Source organism: Chrysochloris asiatica, unplaced genomic scaffold, assembly GCF_000296735.1.
Source record: "Chrysochloris asiatica unplaced genomic scaffold, ChrAsi1.0 scaffold00026, whole genome shotgun sequence".
Lineage (NCBI taxonomy): Eukaryota > Metazoa > Chordata > Mammalia > Afrosoricida > Chrysochloridae > Chrysochloris > Chrysochloris asiatica.
Window position 1 is genome coordinate 18,719,825 of NW_006408544.1, and position 6,566 is coordinate 18,726,390.

General features: G+C 43.9%; 1 pseudogene; it reads right to left on the minus strand.

Annotated features, from left to right (window-relative positions):
• Nucleotides 1-5,558: 5,558 nt before the first annotated feature.
• Nucleotides 5,559-6,566, minus strand: LOC102834126 (annotated as a pseudogene).

Sequence of the window (6,566 nt, forward strand, 5' to 3'; positions counted from 1 at the left end):
GACCCATAGCGACCCTGTACAGGGTTTCCGAGGGTGTAAATCTTTACGGGAGTAGAAAGCCTCATCTTTCTCCCGTGGAGCAGCTGGTAGTTTCAAACCGCTGACCTTAAGGTTCGCAGCCCGATTCGTAACCTCCCCTGTTTTTGTTACAAAACTTCTACCTTAACAATTGTGACAGTAACAATAAGTCATGATAACAATTGCTCATTATTGGATCATAAGAATCTTACCCTCATCTCATTTTACAGGACCCATCTAGACAAGATGAAAACTATTCAGTGGGGACTCTATCTTTCCCCATACACTCTGAAAACTCCCTATTGAAACCTTGTAAGCCAGTCACTTCCTGCCTTTATTGCACCCTCATTTTGGTAAAGTGGAAGCATCAATGGTCTCAAGTGTGGCAACAATAATGAAGTTGACCTAGGATCGGGCAGTGTTTCGTTCAGCTGTGCATAAGGTCACTATGAGTCAGTACTCACTCGATGGTACCTAACAACAACAACAGCAATGTAAGTTGCCCATCCCTATCTACCATCTACCATGTATACAGTGGGGATAGCATTGATACTTGCTGTGAAGACTCCTTCCCTCTCTGTTGGTATTTTGAGCTACTACAACCTCCATGAATATAGGTCAAGTTCATCAAATTGTAGCAATTTACCTCCTTCTTAATCTTCCTCTAGTCGAGTTCTGATTATCAAGCCATCAAGGATAGGTCAAATGAGTACTATTTGCAAGTTTGAGTGTTCTTGTGCATCTCCCCTCACTTCACATCAGCTGGATGCTTCATTCTCAGCTCGAGCCCTCTGTGACTATGTCCTTGTCCATGGGCTCAGGTGTCCCCAGGTCTCTCCACACTTTGAATCAACTAGCCCTTCCTTTTCTCTCTCTCATCTCCAGGTCAACAGGAGTCTATGGAATGTGGTTGACCTCAGCCCATTTCTCCATTGCTGCCTTTCGCCTTCTTCTACTCACCAGTAGACCAGCAAGCTTACATGCCTGCTCATGTGTTCTGAGTTTCAGTCTTGGGGGGACGGGGAGGGGAGGGAGTTGTCCTGAAGAAACTTGATTGCTTGCCTTGATGGCTTCCTGGTGAACAACTAGCTTATTCTTATAGTCAATCATACTGCCATTTTTATTTAGGGTTTTTCCTGATGATCTTTCTTTGAAGATGTATCTTCTGTCTCTCTAGCTGTTCCAAGCTGGTCTGCTGTCCTTTCTAGTGGGAATGTCCCACTTCAAAAGGTTCTGGATAGGTTCAGGATTCCACCTAAGGTTCTATACACTGCAAAGACTCTACAAGAGGCCTATTTCACTGGGCAAGTTGTAGAACCCTTTTAGGCATTCCAATCAGTTATAGGCTGAAGATGGGCTTACAAGCTTTCTGTAATCATGTTTCCTGACATTCCTTTCTATCCCACTCAAGTGTCTATTTTACAATAATAGGTAAGGGAAACTAATATTCATAAGATAATCAAGCATCTTAGTATCATTTCCCCTTTTCAGACTATGCTGTGATCCCTGTATCACAGAGCCCTGTTGTTCCAAGATTGACTTTTTTTGATCACTATTTACCTCTGTCCCATTTAGCCCATGCAAACCTGTCTGTGTTCCCCTATCTACCTTGTTCTTCCACCATCTCCCCTTCTTGTGTATTGTCCTCCCCAACACCCAAACTATGATGTGTCTGCCCCCTACCCTGTGCTCTACCATTGACTCCCTCCACCTTCCCCAACCGCCCCCACCCCAACCCCACACCGGTAACAACAACAACAAAAATTTCCCCCATTTAGTATGGGTATCTTTTTAAAAGCTTTTACAATAATGGTATTATGCAATATTTGTCCTTTTGTGACTGACTAATTTCACTCAGCATAATGTCCTCAAGTTTCATCCATGTTATGTGGTGGCTTACCGCTTCCTTGTTACTCTTCAAGGTAGCATAATATTCTATTGTGTGTATGTGTCTAAGTTTGTTTATCCATTATTCCATTGATGGGCAATTAGGCTTATTGCTATTGTGCGTAGTGTTGTTGTGAACATTGGTGTGCATATATTTATTCTTGTTATGGCTCGTATTTCCTGTGGATATATTGCTAGATCATATGGTATTTCTATTTCCAACTTTCTGAGGAAGTGCCATACTGTTTTCCAGAGTGGTTGGACTACATTCCCATCAGCAATGTATGAGGGTCCCAGTCTCTCCACATCCTCGCCAGTGTTTATTGTCCTCTGCATTTTTGAACCTCGCTGTTATTGCTGGTATGAGATGATATCTCATTGTTGTTTTGATTTGCATCTCTCTAATGGCTAATGATAGTGAACATATCTTCTTGTTTGTTGACTGCCTGAATGTCTTCCTTGGTGAAGTGTCTGTTCATGTCCTGTGCCCACTTTTAAATTGGGTTGTCTTTTTCTTGTAGAGGTGTTATAATTTCCTACAGATTTTAGAAATTAGTGCCTTGTCTGATATGTAATTGCATTTCATTGGCGAAATCCTTTGATGCACATAAGTTTCTAATTTTTAGAATGTCCCAATCATTTATTTTTATGACAAATTGCTTTTATATGGCTTTTTTTTTTTTTTTTTCTTCTGTTGTCTTGTAACTCCCACTAAATGGCTTGGGAAGACTATGCAAATGAGGTGTTTATAATATACCAAGAAGATTAGTTGTTATTGTTAAGTACCTTTAAGTCTGTTCAACTCATAGCCACCTGTATAGGTTTCTGAGGAGCAGCTGTTGAGTTTGAACCACCAACCCTGCAATTCAAACTAACTTGTGGTCCAGTGCTTATCTTACAGTGCCACACCAGGACTCCTTAACTTGATATAATGCAAATACATGAAACCCTTGTGTGGTTGTTGTTGTTAAGTGCCGCCAAGTTGTGTTCTCATAGTGATCCTGTATAGGGTTTTTGGGAGCCCTGGTGTGGTGCTGTAGGATAAAGCACTGAACAAAACAGACTTGTGGTCTGTTTGAACCACAAGGTCGGCAGTTCAAACTCTCCAGCTACTCCTTGGAAACCCTATACAAGGTCACTGTGAATCAGAACCAACTCCACATCACTTAACAACAATAGGGTCTCTGAGGAACAGTTGGTGGGCTTGAATCACAAACCTCAAGGTTAGTAATCCAGTGCTTGTCCTACAATGCCATACCAGAACTCCTTGTGGGGGTGGAACCATGCAAAAAAACCAATAACATGGGATTACTCAGTTTTGCCATCCTGCTAGGCTTAAAATGAGCCATCCCAGAGGCAGACAGAGGGGATCTCACTACCATTAAGAAAGAAGAGCTAGCAGTGAAGCACATCCTGCACTGAGAACCTCCTAGACTCAGTAGACAGAGAGCTATGACATTGAGGATGGTGAGAAGCAGAGGCAGTAGAACCAGACTTTAAAGAGGAATAAAAAAGTTGAGAACTTCTTCAGGCAGGAGGTTTGCTGGCCAACTGGGGTAGCTCTGGGAGGTAAGTTCACCTATCCACAAAGCTAGAGAGCTAAGTGCCTTTGTGCCACGACTTCCTGGTGGAGTAGACTGTCTCTGCGTACTTACTGATGGAGCTAAATAGCTGTATGACACTTGCCCTACCACCAACAGGCCAGGCTGGCAAAACAGGCACAAGAGATCTAGGAACTGAGGGGCTGAGGGCCAGGGAGCAGCCTGCCTGTGAACAGGTTGAAAAGCTGTCCTGACCACAAAACTGTATCCTGAGTTGTTCCTGATTCTGAATTATAAACTGGTTGTTGTTGTTAAGTGCTGTGGAGTCAGTTGCGACTCATACTGACCCTGTATTAGCTTTCTAAAGAGTGTTGGTGAGTTTGAACAGCCAACCTTGCAGTTAGCAGTTCCGTACTTATCCTACAGTGCCCCACAAGGACTCCTGTAAACTAGTACTTTTAAAATCTGTTACTTCCCTGACAAACTCCATAATCATATCATCTCATAAATAATTATGAAATACCACAGATCAAATGGTTTCTTACTATTCTGAATTCCCATAGCTGTTCTGTAAATGTATTGTGTGCAGAGAAACATCCCTGCATTTCTCCCCACATAATAAATAAAATAGAAAAACTAAATCCATTTTATTTCATCTCACTCAGTTCTGACAGTTTTTTTTTCCTCCAAGGTCTTTATTATCCAATCAAGATGGTTCAAATAAACCACCTAAATCTAGGCAGTTTAACTTCTATTACATATTACACAATTTACTACTACAATGTTAAAACATTATCATTTTCTAAATTTGTACTCTTTATAAGGCAATCAGATAGTGTTTTGGTAAATTAGCACATAGTGGTTACGAATCGGGCTGCGAATATCAAGGTCAGCAGTTCCGAAACTACCTGCTGTTCCACGGGAGAAAGATGACGCGTTCTGCTCCAGTAAAGATTTACAGCCTCAGAAACCCTGTGCAGGGTCACTATGAGTCGGAACCGACTCCATGGTACTTTAATAACAACAACAACTATAATGTAGTTTTTTTTCTTATTCACATTTCAAAAATATCTCTAACTCAAAGAATTTCACTGACTTTATAATTTCCCCAGAAATGTGAAAGTCACAGAGAACCAAAAATGTGCCTTATAACTTTAATAAATATATATTTTTAAATTATATACATTACTGACACAGCCACCAAATTAAATGAATGAATTACATTAAAAATGAGATTTTCTTTCAAGGTTAACAAAACCATTCTTTAATATTCAACAAAACTATAGGAATTTGCAGTTGGTTTTTTGGTCAGGGTGGTATGTCTTCTTTAGATGTACGGCTATTGAAAGTTCTGTCATATAAAAGAAATCTTTAGAGAACAGAGGTTTTTTTCTTTACATATTTATTCCCAGAGCCGGTCCTTCATCTCTCATTTTGGCTTTCCACATTGATTCAATTTTAGCACTTCCTGGAGAGAGCTAGGTTCTAATCAGCAACATCGGGGAAGAGAATTGGACAAAGCAAAATGAGAAAATGCAGATCTTCTCATGTCTCCTTGAAAGCAGTTAATACATTCTAAGTTATGAAGCAATATATTTCACAATTCAACTTTCAATAAGTTTTATCTGTAGTGGACATGAACAGGAAATGTGGCGTGAATCTTTCATCTATCTATTCAATAGGTTCACAATTTCTATAGAGATGAATACCATATACCAGAATTGTACTTTGTTCCCCATCCCATATAGTTGTGCTGACCCCAAAGTCTCACTTGGAGGCTCTTCGGTAGCTATACTTGGATAATGACCACAGAAATTGTGAGTCAGAGATACAATCTAGAGACACTAAATGACCTAACCTGACTACCTGTTAAGAATCCCTTTTATTATTGTTGAAAAGCTATAAAAGCAACCATACAAATCCCCGAAGATAATGGCTCAAACCCCTAAATGAAATGTTTGCAATCCTTGTTCGATTGCCAAAATGAAGGAGTCCATCCTTTCAAGCCATCTCGGACTGAGTCATTTCTCTAAAACCTGCTAACAGTCTGCCCAGTAGTCTTGCTTGAACGCAGTTCACCCATCCAGGCTACAGCCAGTTGGTCACTTCAAACTAACGACTCTTCTTCTTTAGGGATTCTGGCATCCGAGCAACTGGAGGGCGAGGCAGCTTGAAGTAAACCTTCACCGAGTCGTAAATGAACCACTGGAGGGCGGTCAGGGTGCCGATCATGAGGATCCGCGCCAGCAGGCCCTTCCACACGCCCCCAAACCCCAGCATCTGAAGCACCCCAAAGGCCGTGCTGCCTTTCTCCTTGTTCAAAACAGACACGACGGAATCTGCCGGATGCGACACGACGGCGCAGAAGACGCCAGCGATGTAGCCGGCCACGAAGGTCACCCCCAGCTGCTCGGCTTTGGTGCACTGGCTCTGGGGCTTGGGGACCACGTATTTGTAGAGTGCCTCCACCGTGCGCTCGAAGCAGGCGAACTTCATCATGGTGTAGGGGATCTGGCGCAACCACAGCGGCGCGACACCCTTGTAGAAGGCCCAGGCGCCCTCCTCGCTGTACATCCTGGGGGCCGCCGCCCGCAGGGTGCTGCTATAGCCTGGCTGCGTCTGCATGCGGACTTTGACGGCCTCCATGGGTGCCAGGGCGATGTCGGCGAAGAACTCGGCGCTGGCAGAGGCGGCCAGGTAGAGGCTGGTCCTCCAAAGGTAGGCCTTCTCCTCGCCCAGGAGCTGCGAGTAGCGGATCTTAAAGACCTCGTAGAGGCCGAACTTGAAGAGGCCCTGCATGGAGTAGCCAAAAAAGGTCGGAGCCCAGCCTCGGGCCAGGCCACGGAGCCCATCGTCCTGCACTGTCACTCGGAAGCCGCTGACAATGCTCTTGTACTTGCCGGGGTCCACCTGCATGCGGCACTTGACCAGGTCTAGGGGCACGATGGCCGTGTGCGTCAGCCCGCAGCTCAGCATCCCGCCCAGGCCGCATAGCAGCAGGTACTTTGGCGAGCCGTACTGACAGCTGTACTCCTCCACGGCCACCGCCGCCCAAGACCTGCCCAGGTGTTGGCCCGGCATTTTCGCCTGCTGAGCTCGGTAACCATGGGCAGCACACAT